Source organism: Mauremys reevesii, linkage group 18, assembly GCF_016161935.1.
Source record: "Mauremys reevesii isolate NIE-2019 linkage group 18, ASM1616193v1, whole genome shotgun sequence".
NCBI lineage: Eukaryota > Metazoa > Chordata > Testudines > Geoemydidae > Mauremys > Mauremys reevesii.
This window is the reverse complement of record NC_052640.1, coordinates 30,243,470-30,262,490: the sequence shown is the minus strand read 5'-3', so window position 1 is coordinate 30,262,490 and position 19,021 is coordinate 30,243,470.

Here is a 19,021-nt window from a genome sequence, read left to right as displayed (position 1 = left end):
AGTGCCAGTCTTCCTTTACCACCTCTCTGAGCCATTCAGACCCCTGCATTGCTCAGCTGTTTGCTTTTCAATGACCTAGCAAACACCCTTCCACTGTCCGGATGTAGCTGAGCTGAACTTGCTTTACTGTTCAGTATTAGCCTCATTTCACAGATGGAGGAACGGAGACACAGAAAGGTTGAAGCCAACATTTTCAAACCTGGGTTGCTAAAGTTAGATGCTACAACCTCATTTAGGTGGCTAAATAAGTGGCCTGATTTTCAGAGGCAAGGAGCAAATAGATTTGATTCCAATGGTGCTGCAGGAGAATTTGGCCCTAGGAATTTTCCATTTTCCTGGCAACTCCAGTACAATTCCTGGTATGATGTTGCCAAATTGACATTTCCTAGTCAAAAGGAGTTTGCCCGTCACTCTGCCTCCTGTGACACGGGCCTGCAGCTCCTTGGCCAGTGAAACGGCAATTTAACAACCCATTCAACACACACAGCAAAAGGATGTAGTGCCGGATCGAATTCACGAGAGGGAGGCAGAATGAAATTACTTGGCCAAGATGCTGGACTTAGCACCCAGAGTCTTGCAGAAATGGGCAGGCGCTTGGTTTTCTCTCTCTCCTGCCTGGGACATTGGTTTACTGATACAGAGAGAAGAGCACCCAATCCCAACTTCCGTCACAGCCGGGGGTCCAGGAGGTCTCCTCTCAAACTACTCGCCTGGCTAGAACCTGCTTCATGGCTCAGAGCTGAGGACATCACAGCATGAAGGGGTCTGGCTGCTTTAGTGGGCAGCTTGGCTCTGTAGCTAGTTTTCGTCCTCTTCTCCCTACGAGTCAAGCATCTCTTCCTCCAGCAACCAGTAGCTCAGAGCAGGAGTGACCCCGCTTACATCACCATCTGATGCTGAACTGCTGCAGCAGCCCAGGCAGACCTGCCAGCAGCAGGACTGCTTCCAAGTGGCAGCTAGGCCGTAACTTCACTGGGGGTTGGTTGTCCCTTTTCTAGTCACAACTGGCTCTGAACAGAGCAATAATGGCCTGGGAGTCAGGGGACCTGGCTTCTATTCCTGCCTCTGCCATTAACTCACACTTTGATCTTATGTGTGTCACTCCCTCTTCCTGTGCCTCAGTTTCCTCAGTTGTGAAATAAGAATCATCAAGTGCTTTGCGAGCAGCAGGTGACAAGGGTTCTCTAGGTTAACTATGTGCAATGAGCCAGCAGGGCTCCCTGCCTCCTTACAGAGCTTGCACCACGGCAAAGCCAAACTACCTTTGAAAGTCAGAAGTGAAACAGATGGACAAGTCCCTGCTAGCCAGAGGCCTGGTTAGGCCACCTCAGCATCCAGGCCTGCTGCTGTGGACGTTGATGAACATTGCTTATATGCATTCAGAGTGTCATGAGGCTCCAGGGTTTCGATGCACTGTGCAAGCAGGACCTAGCAGCCATCCCCTTCCCTAACCCCCACCCCCTGCACCCACACATCTCTGCAAGTGCTCTGCAGTGAAACACACCAAGCAGCCCCTCAGTCTCCTGGTGTCTTTTTGCCAGATGTTGTTGCAGGCCAGGTTCTGGTAGCCCCTGCCTGATTACCCCTCTCCCTGTCAAAGCAGCGCGCACCCCCCCCCCCCCATGGGTGAAGCTTCCTCTGCAGTCTGTCCATGGCGCTCTGAGCATTCTCTCAAAAAGTGGTTGCTTGAGAATAAAGTGGCATTTTCCCAACCCCCTGGGCCTTGTGGAGTCGAGGCTCAAGCTCAGATCCCCTATGGCAGAAGATGGTGACACTGGTCTGCCCTAGGAATCGTCCTATGTGACAGATCCAGATCTCATGGGGAGACTGGGGTGGATCCCACACCCTTTACAATAAGCTGAGCCAACTTCCCCAGCCACTCTCCTCCCCCACCTTACATCATTGGTCAATTTAGGCTTGAAAAGACATGAATGCCCACCAGACCTCCTGGTCACTGCAAGAGTATCAGGGTGCCCATTCGCTGGTAGCATCGAAGTGGGAAGTGCTGGCCCTTTAACTGTAATACATTGAAAGCATCTTCTGCACTCCCCAGAGCCCCGGGATGCTCTTGTTTTACCACAGACCAGCTGAACATGAGCTAGCATTTTTCTTAAAGCCACAGAAACAGCCTGGTTAGACCTGGCTCAGAGGCCTTCCCAGCTGGGTCTGCAGCATAGGTGTGCAAACGGGGTGTGCCGGGTGTGCCCAGGCACACCCTAATGTCTCAAAAAAAGTGGCTTTGCATTTTAATTTAATGGCATGATACCCTTTTTTCGTTTTAAAGTATGGATTGTTGTATCATGCAATAAGCGCCGAATTGCATAATATAGATGTAGAAATAATGTCCTTTATGATTGAGTATTCAATAAATGTTCACCTTTAAAAAATTCCCTGGGTGCACACCCTAATGAAATGTGCTGCGCATGCCTATGGTCTACAGAAGTGCTGAGTACCACAACCCCAACAGAAGCCAATGGGAGCTGCACTTGCTCAGCACATCTGAGAGTCAGGCCTTAGAGAGAAGCTGCTGAGGAGTGTCCTGACCCCTGCCACGATCACTGGGAGCTGCTGGAGGATGCTGCTGGCTGTAATACAGCAAAGTACCTTGGCAGCCAGGCTGGAGCCATCAGGAGACCTGAACCTAGGGCTCAATGTGACATCAGGGTGAGGGAGTGGGGGTGTAGCTGGAAGGTTCCTTCACCTGCAACAGTTTGGAATTAAACTGAAACCCAGTTTTACAGAGGAAATACACTGGGGAGACAATGCCAGCCAGGGCTTAGAGCAATAGCTTGGGGGTCAGGACTCCTGGGTTCTATTTCTGGCTTTGGGTGGTTGGAGCAGTCAGAACTCATGGGTTTTATTTCACTCTCTGACTCACTGTTTGACTGTTTCCCCATCTGTCAAATGCGTTGAGGTCCTTGTGTGAAAGGCATTTCCCAAGTACAAAACACTCTTCAGCTGAGGGTTAGGCCCAGGACATGTTTGGCCAGGGGTCTCATCAGCCTTTGCAATAAGCTCTGAATGCTTTGCTGCAGGGCCTGAGATGTTTCTGGAAACATGGAGGGCAAAGGGGGGCCCTTTGGTAACCGTGGAGGAGTGGAAGGAGAGAGGAAGGTTTGTCTTGTCTGATCCAGTCCCACTTGGGCAGTGAGAGTGAGTGAACTCAGATATATAAATATCCCCTGTCTGTGTGTTCCATTCTATGCATCCGAAGAAGTGAGCTGTAGCTCACGAAAGCTTATGCTGAAATAAATTTATTAGTCTCTAAGGTGCCACAAGTCCTCCTGTTCTTTTTGCGGATACAGACTAACACGGCTGCTACTCTGAAACCTGTCAGAGGGAAGGTGGCCCTGCCTGGCTCTGCCTCTGGAGCATGGGGTGCTCTTTCTGGAACTGCACTAGTCTTTGGCCAGGCTGAGACTGGGAAATAGCCCAGCAGATGATCTTATTGGCCAGGCATTAGGAGGGAGCAATTTGATTTCCTCTCCAAATGGAATTAGCTCGGTTAGAATGAGAGGTGAGCTCTAAGCAGCATCTGGGGGAGGTTCTCTCCCTGAGTGCATGTGGCTGAGGCTCAGTTGCCGAGGGCTAGATCCCAAGTTCAACACTGAGGTGCTGTCTTGCTCTGCAGGTGCCTACGTTTCTGTTCTGTTTGAGCAGCTCGGCCCCCCAGCTCATACCTGAGCCCAGGTGCATTCCCAAACCAGGCGTTCCCCTGCCTAGCTCGCCTGCGGGGCCTTACTGAGCGGAGACGTGCACTGAGCAGGACTATCACACACACACGACAGGGCGGGCGGCCAGAGGAGGATTTTTTTATTATCCCCCCCACACCCCGGGGGATTGACTCTCTAGCCCAGTGGTTAGGGCACTCAGCTGGGCTGTGGGACACCCAAGTTCCAGTCCCTGCTCAAATGAGTATTTAATGATTTCTACAAGTGGAGCTGCTTCAGCAGGAGAGATTAAGAGAGAGCCCCTGCCCCCAGCACCACAGTGGAATAGCCAAGAGTCCAGTGGCTGAGGTGCTTTCCTGGCATAAGGAGAACTGGGCTCATCTCTCTGCTCCAGATCAGGAGAAGTAGGGATTGAAAACCAGGAGTGCCCTGTGGCCCTGCCCCCGGGACTATTGGCTATAATGGGGGAGGGGCTGTCTCTGGGTTTGGGTGCTAGCTCCAGGAGAGGGTTGGTCGTTGTGATCCCCAAGTGGAGGCAGCTGCAGTTAGGTGCCAAACCCCCTGGGCCAGCTGAGCTGGCTCCCTGCTTGGCAAGCTGACTTCTGGGAATCCCTTTCTTGGGCGCGAGCTTGCCCATGTGTCGTAGGGGGAGCTGCGGATTCCACAGGGCAGCAGGGCACCCAAAAGCTAGGCATTGCAACGCCAGCCCCTCTGTGGATCTAGGCCGGACTGGCCAGCAGTGATGGCTGCAGGCCTAGGACAGCATGGGAAGGGGTCCCTGAGAGATCACAAACCGCAGGGCCTGATCCTGTAGTCCTTACTCAGGCCAAGCTCCCACTGACCTCAATGGGCATTTTGCATGACTAAGCAGTGCAGGATCAGGCCCACAGACATGACAGTTGGAAAATACCTTTTGGAGTCTCTCTAGTTCATCTCCCCACCACCTTCCCCATTCCCACAGCAAGGGAGGAAGCAATGGCAGTTACTGGCGTCCTGTGGGGGGAGAAGCAGGGTCCTGGACAGCCCCTTGCAGCATATCCTCCAGTGCTTCTCTGCTCCAGTTTGCAAGTGGTGGGGCTGAAACACACAGCGTGTTAAGAGCCTGCATTCCCTGCCCTAGCCACTGTGGGGCTGGGAAGCTGGGCTAGTGTGTCCTGCCTAGTGAATGGTGTGACCTTGACAGAGGGGGAGCCTGAGATAGGGACCCAAAGAGAGAGCTGCAGAGCTGCTGTCAGATCCATTCACCAGACCTCCACCTGCTCTTGGGAGGAAGCACTGCCAGGTCTCAGGAACTGGGGCTGGGGGTCATCTGGGGACGGCCTCCCATGGAGCCCTGGTGGGGTGGGAGGGGAGAGGAAAGCCTCTGATCGCAGCTGTAATTTATGTGAGGCAGCCCTGGGATTTCTGCTATCCCAGCTCTAGTTACTGAGAGGGGATGAGCTGTGACGGGGGACGGTGGCGGGATCGGATCCAGAAACATTATTACCAGGTGTAAGCGGATTTCCAGTAGCTGGAGACTCCATCAGTCTCATCAGGGCGAGCCCCAGAGGGAATGTGCATTGGGCAGCCCTGGCTCGTCTTACTCCAGAGAAAAGGGACCCAGCCCAGTGCAGGAAATGGAGCCGGGGGTTGGTCTGGACTGGGTGCGGGGGGTCTGTGTGGTGTGATCCAGGGGAAGCCATGGAAGAGGTGAGGTCTGCACAGACTCTATCCCAGGGGTTGGCAGCCTTTCAGAAGTGGTGTGCCGAATCTTCATAAATTCACTCTAATTTAAGGTTTCATGTGCCAGTCATACATTTTAACATTTTTAGAAGGTCTCTTTCTATAAGTCTATAATATATAACGGAACTATTGTTGTATGTAAAGTAAATAAGGCTTTTAAAATGTTTAAGAAGCTTCATTTAAAATTAAATTAAAATGCAGAGCCCCCCAGACTGGTGGCCGGGACCCGGGCGGTGTGAGTGCCACTGAAAATCAGCTCGCGTGCCGCCTTCGGCACGTGTGCCATAGGTTGCCTACCCCCGCTCTATCCCCATGCACCCACACATGGGAGGGGCTAGGTACCACACAATATTCACCCTTGCTTTCCTCATGCATATAGTGGCTCAGTGCCACAGGGATAGGCAATGGGCCTTTGATGGGGTGTACAAACCCCACCCCTGCCCGGAAAGGGTTAACCAGTGGCTTGAGGCTCATGCACCATGCCCTGCTACACCTGGGTTGTCTGGGAAGCTTGAGAAGGGAGTTTAAAAGGGGGAAGCCCAACAATTGGAGACTGTCCTGGCTGGGCCATGAGCTGCTTTAGGGTGGCAAGGAGCCTGGCTCAGTATGGGTACCGACCAGGCACTTCAGACTGCGTGAGATCTTGGGTGGTGAGATGGATGCCCATGGATGGGGCTGGCATTAGGATATTTTATAGCAACTGGGGCGGGCCTGCAAGGCAGAGGTCACCACCTGAGCCTGGCTGGGCTGAAGACTTGGTTGTGTTGCTATTTTATATCACACGTTAAGTGGACTCTGAGGCCTCAGAAAGGTAGGACTCTGGAAGGAGGCTGGGCTAGAAGGTCAAGACACTCTGACCAGAGTAGGTCAGAGACGAGCCGGGGGAAATGGGGCAGAGGTGCTGCAATAACACTTCTGGCCATGAGGGGGTGTGCTGGGCAGCACCTTTGCAACAGGGCCCCAAACTTGCCCAGCGGGGAATCCCCTCTTGGACCAATCTCCGTTCAGTCCTTGGCCAGCCTGTAGAGATTGTGAGCAAGAAGCTCAAGTAATCCAGTTGTGATGGTGTTTTTGGCATGGACTGACTGGGGACTAGACTCATGGCACAGAGCCAGAAAACAGTTGTCAGATGGTCACAACCGTCGTCTCAGGATACAACTTGGGAACTTGAAATATTTCCTGTGATCAGTATGCTCATGCTTGAGTTCTCTTACCTGCCCTATGAAAACAAGGGTTTAATACTTAAGAACATAAGAACGGCCATACCGGGTCAGACCAAAGGTCCATCCAGCCCAGTATCCTGTCTACCAACAGTGGCCAATGCCAGGTGCCCCAGAGGGAGTGAACCTAACAGGCAATGATCAAGTGATCTCTCTCCTGCCATCCATCTCCATCCTCTGACAAACAGAGGCTAGGGACACCATTCCTTACCCATCCTGGCTAATAGCCATTTATGGACTTAACCACCATGAATTTATCCAGTTTTCTTTTAAACCCTGTTATAGTCCCAGCCTTCACAACCTCCTCAGGCAAGGAGTTCCACAAGTTGACTGTGCGCTGCGTGAAGAACTTCCTTTTATTTGTTTTAAACCTGCTGCCTGTTAATTTCATTTGGTGACCCCTAGTTCTTATATTATGGGAACAAGTAAATAACTTTTCCTTATCCACTTTCTCAACATCACTCATGATTTTATATACCTCTATCATATCCCCCCTTAGTGTCCTCTTTTCCAAGCTGAAAAGTCCTAGCCTCTTTAATTTCTCCTCACATGGGACCCATTCCAAACCCCTAATCATTTTAGTTGTCCTTCTATGAACCTTTTCTAGTGCCAGTATATCTTTTTTGAGATGAGGAGACCACATCTGTACACAGTATTCGAGATGTGGGCGTACCATGGATTTATATAAGGGCAATAAGATATTCCCTCACTTATTCTCTATCCCTTTTTTAATGATTCCTAACATCCTGTTTGCTTTTTTGACTGCCTCGGCACACTGCGTGGACATCTTCAGAGAACTATCCACAATGACTCCAAGATCTCTTTCCTGATTAGTTGTAGCTAAATTAGCCCCCATCATGTTGTATGTATAGTTGGGGTTATTTTTTCCGATGTGCATTACTTTACATTTATCCACATTAAATTTCATTTGCCATTTTGTTGCCCAATCACTTAGTTTCGTGAGATCTTTTTGAAGTTCTTCACAGTCTGCTTTAGTCTTAACTATCTTGAGCAGTTTAGTATCATCTGCAAACTTTGCCACCTCACTGTTTACTCCTTTCTCCAGATCATTTATGAATAAATTGAATAGGATTGGTCCTAGGACTGACCCTTGGGGAACACCACTAGTTACCCCTCTCCATTCTGAGAATTTACCATTAATTCCTACCCTTTGTTCCCTGTCTTTTAACCAGTTCTCAATCCATGAAAGGACCTTTCCTTTTATCCCATGACAGCTTAATTTACATAAGAGCCTTTGGTGAGGGACCTTGTCAAAGGCTTTCTGGAAATCTAAGTGCACTATGTCCACTGGATCCTCCTTGTCCACATGTTGACCCCTTCAAAGAACTCTAATAGATTAGTAAGACCTGATTTCCCTTTACAGAAACCATGTTGACTTTTGCCCAACAATTTATGTTCTTCTATGTGTCTGACAATTTTATTCTTTACAATTGTTTTGACTAATTTGCCCGGTACTGACATTAGACTCACCGGTCTGTAATTGCCAGGATCACCTCTAGAGCCCTTTTTAAATATTGGCGTTAGATTAGCTATCTTCCAGTCATTGGGTACCGAAGCTGATTTAAAGGACAGGTTACAAACCGTAGTTAATAGTTCCGCAATTTCACATTTGAGTTCTTTCAGAACTCTTCTTGGGTGAATGCCATCTGGTCCCCGTGACTTGTTAATGTTGAGTTTATCAATTAATTCCAAAACCTCCTCTAGTGACACTTCAATCTGTGACAATTCCTCAGATTTGTCACCTACAAAGGACGCCTCAGGTTTGGGAATCTCCCTAACATCCTCAGCTGTGAAGACTGAAGCAAAGAATTAATGTAGTTTCTCCGCAATTACTTTATCGTCTTTAAGCGCTCCTTTTGTATCTCAATCATCAAGGGGCCCCACTGGTTGTTTAGCAGGCTTCCTGCTTCTGATCTACTTAAAAAACATTTTGTTATTACCTTTTGAGGTTTTGACTAGCTGTTCTTCAAACTCCTTTTTGGCTTTTCCTATTACATTTTTACACTTAATTTGGCAGTTTATGCTCCCTTCTATTTACCTCACTAGGAATTGACTTCCACTTTTTAAAATATGCCTTTTTATCTCTCACTGTTTCTCACATGGTTGTTAAGCCATGGTGGCTCTTCTTTAGTTCTTTTACTGTGTTTTTTAATTTGGGGTATACATTGAAGTTGGGCCTCTATTATGGTGTCTTTGAAAAGTGTCCATGCAGCTTGCAGGGATTCACTCTCGTCATTGTACCTTTTAATTTCTGTTTAACTAATCTCCTCATTTTTGCATAGTCCCCGCTCAGCCAGAGTGTTGGGCTGTTGAGGTGTTCTTCCCACCACAGAAATGTTAAATGTTATTATATTATAGTCACTATTTCCCAGCGGTCCTGTTATAGTTACCTCTTGGACCAGATCCTGTGCTCCACTCAGGACTAAATCAAGAATTGCCTCTCCCCTTGTGGGTTCCTGTACCAGCTGCTCCAAGAAGTAGTCATTTAAAGTATCAAATATCAGAGGGGTAGCCGTGTTAGTCTGGATCTGTAAAAAGCAACAAAGAGCCTTGTGGCACCCTATAGACTAACAGACGTATTGGAGCATGAGCTTTTGTGGGTGAATACCCACTTCATCGGATGCATGCTCATGCTCCATCTGTTAGTCTATAAAGTGCCACAGGACTCTTTGTTGCTTTTTAAACTATCAAGAAATTTTGTCTCTGCATTTTGTCCTGAGGTGACATGTACCCAGTCAATATGGGGATAATTGAAATCCCCCACTATTATTGAGTTCTTTATTTTGATAGCCTCTCTAATCTTACTTAGCATTTCATAGTCACTATCACTGTCCTATCAGGTGGTCAATAAGAACATAACATAAGAACATAAGAAAGGCCGTACCGGGTCAGACCAAAGGTCCATCTAGCCCAGTATCCGTCTACCGACAGTGGCCAATGCCAGGTGCCCCTGAGGGAGTGAATCTAACAGGCGATGATCAAGTGATCTCTCTCCTGCCATCCATCTCCATCCTCTGACGAACAGAGGCTAGGGACACCATTCTTACCCATCCTGGCTAATAGCCATTTATGGACTTAGCCACCATGAATTTATCCAGTCCCCTTTTAAACATTGTTATAGTCCTAGCCTTCACAACCTCCTCAGGCAAGGAGTTCCACAAGTTGACTGTGCGCTGCATGAAGAAGAATTTCCTTTTATTTGTTTTAAACCTGCTGCCTATTAATTTCATTTGGTGACCCCTAGTTCTTGTATTATGGGAATAAGTAAATAACTTTTCCTTATCCACTTTCTCAACATCACTCATGATTTTATATATCTCTATCATGTCCCCCCTTAGTCTTCTCTTTTCCAAGCTGAAGAGTCCTAGTCTCTTTAATCTTTCCTTGTATGGGACCCTCTCTAAACCCCTAATCATTTTAGTTGCCCTTTTCTGAACTTTTTCTAGTGCTAGTATATCTTTTTTGAGGTGAGGAGACCACATCTGTACACAGTATTCGAGATGTGGGCGTACCATGGACATGTGATACCGAGATTCTTCAAGTAGGAGCTTGTGGAATTTTTTTTGAAGGAGGATCATTAGCTTCCCTGGACTGTGCAGGGTACTGATAGGTGACGCGATAAGAATGCTGAGCCATGATACTGGTTGTGGAGAATTGTCTGCTAACCAAAGTCAGTGGTGGGCTCCGAGAGCTCCCTTTGGCCATTAAGAACCCTATTACTTGGCTCAGCAAATATGAAAATGATAAATAAATAAACTCAGGGACTTGGGCATTTTAGAAAAAGAACAGGAGTGTTGCAAATTTCTGTGCCTGGCTCTGCCACTGTCTTGCTGGGTGACCTTGGGCAAATCACAGAATATCAGGGTTGGAAGGGACCTCAGGAGGTATCTAGTCCCACCCCCTGCTCAAAGCAGGACCAAACCCAACTAAATCATCCCAGCCAGGGCTTTGTCAAGCTGGGCCTTAAAAACCTCTAAGGAAGGAGATTCCACCACCTCCCTAGGTAACCCATTCCAGTTCTTCACCACCCTCCTAGTGAAATAGTGTTTCCTAATATCCAACCTAAACCTCCCCCACTGCAACTTGAGACCATTACTCCTTGTTCTGTCATCAAGTACCACTGAAAACAGTCTAGCTCCATCCTCTTTGGAACCCCCTTTCAGGTAGTTGAAAGCAGCTATCAAATCCCCCCTCATTCTTCTCTTCTGCAGACTAAACAATCCCAGTTCCCTCAGCCTCTCCTCATAAGTCATGTGCTCCAGCCCCCTAATCATTTTTTTGCCCTCCAGTGGACTCTTTCCAATTTTTCCACAACCTTCTTGTAGTGTGGGGCCCAAAACTGGACACAGTACTCCAGATGAGGCCTCACCAATGTCGAACAGAGGGGAATGATCATGTCCCTCGATCTGCTGGCAATGCCCCTACTTATATAGCCCAAAATGCCATTAGCCTTCTTGGCAACAAGGGCACGCTGCTGACTCATATCCAGCTTCTCGTCCACTGTAACCCTAAGTCCTTTTCTGCAGAACTGCTGCCTAGCCACTCGGTCCCTAGTCTGTAACAGTGAATGGGATTCTTCCGTCCTAAGTGCAGGACTTTGCACTTGTCCTTGTTGAACCTCATCAGATTTCTTTTTGCCCGGTCCTCTAATTTGTCTAGGTCCCTCTGTATCCTATCCCTACTCTCCAGCGTATGTACTACACCTCCCAGTTTAGTGTCATCTGCAAACTTGCTGAGGGTGCAGTCCATGCCATCTTCCAGATCATTAATGATCACTCACTCTGTCTGTGCCTTGGTTTTCCCAGCTGTGAAATGGGATAATAATCTGGGCCCACCTCAGAGGTGATGAGTCATTAGTGTTTGTAAAGTGTTTGGAGATTCTCAGCCTGAAGGGACTGGTGAAAAACAAAGTGTCATTATTACAGCTGAGATCCAGCAGGACTGGGCTCCAGGAGGCCCTGGAGACCCAGAGAAGTGTCCTTGAATTTGAATAGCAAAGACAATTTTTGTAGCATTTCTCCCCCCCGCTCCATGTGGAGTCAATACTCAGTAAGCCGAAAGCTGCTACACTGTTTTGGCTGTCGGGGACCTGCCTCCCTCAGTCATGCCTGAGAGCTCCCCAAAACCCACCCCCATAGTGACTCAAGGTCATGGAGGGAGATGCAAGGTCCCTATGGGTCTGTCTCTGCTATGCCAAGGGTTTATATTTGGTTTCATCTGTTTTAAAAATAATTTTATTTCACTTTTTAATGTTACGGTTTAAAACAAACTGCCTTGGTTTCTCCCGAGTGTCCCCCCACCCTACAATTATCAGGGACCTCCGTTTTTTAGATTCAAATTGACTTTCATGCCCGTGTAAGCCTTGTGTTATTTGGCTGCTTGGCTATCGCCTACCATCCTCAGAAATGCTGACTCAGGAAACTGAGGTTAGAGCGAAAGACCCAGGAAAAACTATCCCTCCCCCCCTCCCTCTTATGTCCCTCACTGTATGTTGTTTTGTCATGCACATTTTAAAGCCCAGGATGCCACATCTGGGCAGCACCAGGGAAGCTCTGCTTGCTTCTACTGGTGTGTGTGATGCAGAGATACGTCCCAGCCCTCCTCCTGTATAGAAATTAATTGAGAGAAAGTAGCTCCCAATTAATCCCTCAGCTCTGGCTTTGGGCTCAGCCAAATTCATAGTTTAACCCTTCCCCTGTTGGGTTAATTCAGGTTTACATGGGGATTTTAAATCTTCATGCATTGACGTGCTCAGAGCTGGGCGGTTGGATCATCCCATCAGAAAGCTATGGAACTGGGAATGGTTTGGTTTCAGACCTGTGGCAGAGTGCTGGGAGCGGGCAGGTGAGCCAGGACTCTGAGCACTTAGGCATCAGTCAACTCACCTGGAGAAGGCTGACTGGGGATGTGCAAGCTAGTTGGCTTGTCAGGCTGGATGAGCCAATTAATCCATTGGCAGCAAGGTATAAGAAGGACAGAGGATGCAGTTACTAGGGGGGAGAATGTAGGCCCAGTAATGCCTATGTGGCGACATCTGTCAACATGCTGGCCCTGTGGGAATAAAGGTAGAGAAGCATAGTATAGCATATTGCTGCTTGGCATAGTCCTGGGGATGGGAATGTGAATAAATCACACAAAGCTGCCATTCAACAGACAGAAACTCTGAGGCTAGTGGGGCATGTGAGGACAGTGCCTCTTTACAGGGCCCCTTGGATCCTGGGTGAATATCTGCTTCTAAAACTTGGTGTAAGAAATAGCCCAACATAAGCTAAACTCAGCAAAGTCCTGAAAAGCTCTGAGGTGAGATATGAAACCTCAGAAGCCCCTCTGTAGTTTAACTGAGCAGTGATACAAAGCAGTGTGTGGGATGCAGCATCAGATAGCTTCCAGCAGCACTGGGGAAGGGTGGATAACGGTGCAGGTGTGCCTGGGGGAAGTGTGGTGCTGGGTGGGTAAAGGGTTAGTTCAGTGTTTGGGCCAGAGCTCTGAGGTGGGTCTGGGTATGATGGAAAGCTCTTTTTGACTGTAAGCTTTGGTGCAAGGCCTATCTTTTTTTTTTTTTTCATTTCTTATGTAGGTTGACAGACCTAGCATGACAGGTCTGCCCAGGTCTGTCAATCTACATAATAAGATTCCAGCTTTGTCACGCTGAAGCCTAGAATGTCTGTGAAGGCAGGGTGAACTGATGGAAACAGCTACAAGCGTGGCTGAGAGCTCCTCTTGTTTAGAATATCGCCAGTGGAATCATCATGAGGATTGGTGGTTTGTTACCATCCAGTTTTTAAGTTCCCAGACATTTTTGGCTTTTTTACATATGGCATTTCAGCTATTAAGGTAACAAATAGTGTGGCAGATTACTACGGAACAGTGAGCATTAAAAGGCTTGGATGCTTTGAAGAACCTCTTCAGCCTTGAAATTGGACTGGAAATTCTGTCTCTCTTGCAAACACTTCCTGGTTTGGGGCAAAGAAGAAGTAGTGATCAGCCTTCACCACCTGAGATCTGAGTGCACCCAACTTCCATCTGCCTCCGGAGGAGCTCACCTCACTTTGAGGAATCGGACCCTGTTTTAGTGCTTTGTGCTGCAGAAACTTACAAAACTAGCCAAAAAGCCAATGGAACTTCCCTTTAAAAGGCCCAGGTCTGGTCTGCCTCAAAGCTTGAATGGAGGAGGAGGAGGAGGATTGAAGTCAATCCATATTTTATCCAAAGCAACTGACTTGGGCAAACTTCCTAATTTGAACAAGTCCCCAAACCAGCATGACTCCGTTTAACCCTCAGTGGCAGCAATGGGCACTATATAAATCTGCCAGCCAAACCCAGCCCAGATGTGTAACTGGATGACCCTTGGCAATAGTGAAGGCTGTAGGTGGACAGCACACTGGGTGACTAAATATTTTGTTTGTGCTAAATGGACTGGTTATTATTTTCTGAATCCATTAATGTCTGATTTGGGAATAGGTACAGCAGAGGGTTATGAATGACATTCCAGGCAGAATGAAATGTATCCAGCTGGCTCTCACAGTTAGAAAGTTTTTCTTAATGTACGAAAGTGTAGTTAAAGGAAGAGGCTTCCAAGGGAGGTTGTGGAATCCCTGCCATTGGCGGTTTGAAAACAGGCTGGACAAACACCTGTCAGGGACGGTCTAGGTTGATTTGGTCCTGCCTCAGCGAAGGGGCTGCACTTGGTGACGTCTCAAGGTCCCTTCCAGCCCGACAGTTCTCTGATTCTAAGGACTCAATGAAAACAAGAAAAGGATATCCAGCTTTCTAATGGTATGAATATGCATGAAGTTAAGAAAATCCATGTGTGGCCTAGAAGCTAAAACATTGGACTAGGACTGGGGAAACCTGGGTTTAAATCCAGTCTCTACCACTGGTCTGCTCATAGCCTTGGGCAAGTCACTCCCTCCCCTGTGCCTCAGTTTCCCCATCTGTAAAACAGGGCTAATACTACTGACCGCCTTTGTAAAGTGCTTGGAGATCTGCTGATATGAAGTGCTATATAAAAGCTAGGCATTATTATTAGGGGTTTATGTGGGGATATATTTTAATAGTATTGAATATACCTGTTACTTACAATGGGTCAAACAACTCCATTATACTGACAATGCAATGAAATGGGCTGCTGTTTCCATGGATGTGCCTGTGACTTGGAACCTGAAGTTAGCTCTGTTCGCTTCCCAAGGAAGGGCTGCCAAGGAGACAATGATATTTTAGTGCCTGAGAGGCAGTGTGTCAAAATATAGCTCACCCTGTACAACAACGCCACAGTATTCTACAGCAACAGTCCCAACCACTGCCTGAGGCTCGTGGAATGGGCAGCGGTTTGGGATCAGTAATGCAGACAGTGGTAGCCTTTTATTACAATAAGGGATGGAGCCTTTGGGCTCTCAGCTGCCTGCAGCTGTCACTGAGATGGAGACCACAGTTCCCAGAGTGCAGTGTGCTCTGGCCACGCGAATCCAGCTGGAACACTTGGCTGCTGGTCTTGCAGTATGCAGGCCACATCTCCAGACTGAAGATGGAGCTGGCTGCCCCAGCCTCTGTTATGGTGCTCAGGTGGCCCACGGAGCCCTGAGCGGGGCAGCCCTGATGTAATCTCCTCTGGCTGCTACCTGCAGAAATTTACTCCTGGGGCAAATCCTCTCTCCCACTGCATGGGTTGGGATTTGGGAACTGTATTCTGTAGCCACCTGTGTTTGATGCTCCCATTGAGTCCTGAGGTTTCCCCACAAGAAAAGAGCAGGAGTACATGGGAGAGACAAGAGGAGGAGCAGGGAGAGTTCTGCACAGGCCTGACCCCCCTCCTAGCCTCTACTCCTTTTTCTCTTCTGTGCACTTACCTTGGGTTGGGATTTTCAAAGGAAAAGGAGTTGAGTGCTCGACTACTTTGAAAATCCCCCCTTCATTCCCCCCCCCCCAGCACCCAGAATCAGCCTGGGCAGTGCACAGACAGATCGCTAAGAGCTGGCAAACGCTGGCCACAGACAGCAGGGAAGGGATGAGATGAGGAAGGAGGAAATACTATATAACACGGTCAAGCATTTACTCCGTTTTGCATGTGCAGCACTTGATAGTACAATTCAGTCGGTGGTGACCCTGTTATGCTGAGAGGGATTGGTGACTTCAGAGCCCGAACACACCCTTCATTTAATAAAAGGGTCTGTGAATCCACCCAGGAGTTTTGGTCTAGCTCAGAGGTGGGCAAACTACAGCCCACGGGCCACATCCATCCTGCGGGACCGTCCTGCCTGGCTCTTGAGCTCCTGGCCAGGGGGGCTAGCCCCCGGCCCCTCCCCTGCTGTCCTCCCTCCCCCGCAGCCTTAGCTCGCCGTGCCGCCAGCGCTCTGGGCAGTGGGGCTGTGAGATCCGCCGGCCTGGCCCAGTGCTCTAGGCTGTGCGGTGGCATGGCTGGCTCTGGCTCCCAGTCCTGGTGCTCTGAGTGGCATGGTAAGGGGGCGGAGGTCCCAGGGGGCAGACCGGGAGCAGCGGGCGGTTGGATAGGGCGTGGGAGTCCCAGGGGGCTTGTCAGGGTGTGGGGGTGTGGATAGGGGGCAGGTCAGTCAGGGAGCAGGGGGGTTGGATGGGTCAGGCGTTCTGAGGGAGGCAGTCGGGGGGTGGGAAGTGGGAGGGGGTGGGGACCAGGCTGTCTGGGGAGGCACAGCCTTCCCTACCTGGCTCTCTATACAGTTTTGGAACCCCAATGTGGCCCTCAGGCCAAAAAGTTTGCCCACCCCTGGTCTAGCTGGAAAGAGGGGCAATGGGGGGGTGAGAACTAGAGCGTGACACAGCCAGTCTGGAGGAGCAGCTGAAAGCATGGCGAATGCCCCTGGAAGAAGCCTGAGGAGTTGGGTTTGGGTCAGGAGTGCAGGCAGAACAGAGGGGTTTTGGTGCTGTTTCCTCCTAGTTCATTCTACGTTCAGGGACAGAGGACTGTGTATATTCTTTGTAAGTGTGCAAAGCTGCATTCAAGAAATACCTGACTATCACCGATTGTTCTGGTTAGGAGGAGAAATCGACTAGCCCCTGAATTTTTAGCTAGCCCTTGGGTTCAAAAAGGGTAACAACAACAAAAAAACATGAAGACATGCCCCACCTCTAAAACATGGGCAAATGCAGCACCATTTTGTAAACAGTGTTTTGCTTTCTCAGCTACAAGGCTGAGCTACACAAGATTTTCCCTTTATGAAATTCCTATTAAGAACTAGGTTTGATGGCTGAAGGGCTTTTATTGCATGGTTTATTTTTTTTTAACCTGAAATCCTGTTTCTTTTAATTCAGTACGGGAGCCATCCTGGGGATTCTACACACCTACATCCTCAAAGCTGCTCATGAGAAACAGCAGAGCCCAGCAGCTGCATTATTTAAATGTTTCTATTCTACTGCAAGAGGCATGACTTAGCATTTTTATTAACATTTTTAACCCCCTATCCCCCAACCACTGATCAGGTTTTTTTAAGTTTTATTTAAATTTTAACACAAAGAAAAAGAAAACAACAACTCAGCCCTGCATTATCTCATCAGTCAAGGCAAAGGGGACAGTTGGGCATGAATTCTTACTGCCTTTTTACCATGCCAAAAAAGGGGGATGATCTCTGAGCATAATCAACTGTCTTTGAATAAAAGTGTTTCTGGGGGGACTTCAGATACAAAACACCCTGCAGCCCAGTAACGATTACAGCGGCTACATGCCTGGAGTGAAACTGGAGAGCAGCTGTTTTAAAGCAGCCAGTATTTTTTCCAGGCGATGGAAGACAGCTGAGTGCAGGGCAGAAGGAATGGAACAGGGCAGGAGAAGAGAGGGGGGGTGGGAGCTGGGGAGGAAGCATTTACTAGAAAAGCGAAGCTAAGGAACAAAATACAGCTCAGCCCCAACAAGAGCTGAACTGAGTTGGGTGGGTCTCGGTCCAGGCTGTGGTTGGCAGATGGGCACCTCACGAGCAGGCCCTGCGGGCAGCTTCAGAAAGGCCAGAGTTTGGACGGGCCAAGGGGCCTGAACTCCTCTTTCACTCTAGTCAGGTCCTTGGGCCAAGCTGAGGCTCACTGGCCAGGAAGCTTTCCCACCTCACCGCTCACGCCAGACGTGCTCTCCACAGCCTGCTGGAGTAGAGTACCTCTGGCCACCACGCTCTGCAGCCGAACGGACGGGGCTGAGGCCTGTAGCTGGGTGTGGGACACTGAGGCTGGAGTTTTGGGGTTGAGTGGGGAGGGCTGGGGCTAGGTGGGGGGTTCTGGGGTTGGGTCTGGTGTAACTCGCACAATTTAGGGCACCTCAGTAGGGTATAGGCAGGGTGCCCTAAATTGTGTGGAAAATACTGGTGAGGAATGGTGAGGTCACTTGGACTGAACTGATTAAGCCTTATACAGAAGGGCACAACTGCTGTATAAGGCTTAATCAGTTCGGTCCAAACAACTGAGGTTGCCACCTTCTTCACCAGTGTTACCGGCACAATTTATAGGTATGTCTGTCATGGAGGTCATGGATTCCATGACCCCCATGACTTCTACAGCGGCCAGTGCTGCTGGCTCCAGGGCTGCCCGAGCAGATCAGGGCAGCCTCTGGGCCAGCAGCACCAGCTGCTGCTGGGGCAGTTTGGGTGTGGGAGGGGGCTCAGGAGGAGGTTGGGGTGCGGGGCAGCAAAGCGGCTGGCATGTCCCTGCAGCTCCTAGGTGGAGGGGCCAGGGAGCTCCGTGTAGCACCCCTGCAGCTCATGGCTGGGGCAATGTGGGGACTCCAGGGAGCCCCCTGGCCTTCCCTCCCCCTAGGACTTGGAGCTGCGGAGACACACAGAGCCAGGTAGGGAGCCTGGCAGCCCTGCCAACCTTCCCCTCCCCCCCAGCACCAGTGGGGGTCCCAGGCTGCGTGCCACTGGCTGCCCCCCACCCCTGCACCCGCAGCGTCTCTGGATTGCCCCCACCAGAATATCCACGGCCCCTCTTTTAGTTAGGGGTATATAGGACAAGTCATGGACAGGTCACGGGCTGTGTTTTTGTTTATTGCCTGTGACCTGTCCAGGACTTTTACTAAAAATATCTGGCCATGACTAAAACGTAGCCTGAATTATAGGAAACAGCAGGGGAGCTGTGGCGTTGGGAGGCTGGGTCTCTGGCTGAGTTGGGGGTTCGGGTGTGGGGGGCTGGGTCTCTGGCTGAGCTGGGGTTCAGGGGTGGGGGCTGGGTCTCTGGCTGAGTTGGGGGTTCGGGTGTGGGGGGCTGGGTCTCTGGCTGAGCTGGGAGTTCGGGTGTGGGGGGCTGGGTCTCTGGCTGAGCTGGGAGTTCGGGGGTGGGGCTGGGTCTCTGGCTGAGCTGGGGGTTCGGGTGTGGGGGGGCTGTGGCTCTGGTTGAGTTGGGGGCTCGGGTGTGGGGGGCTGTGGCTCTGGCTGA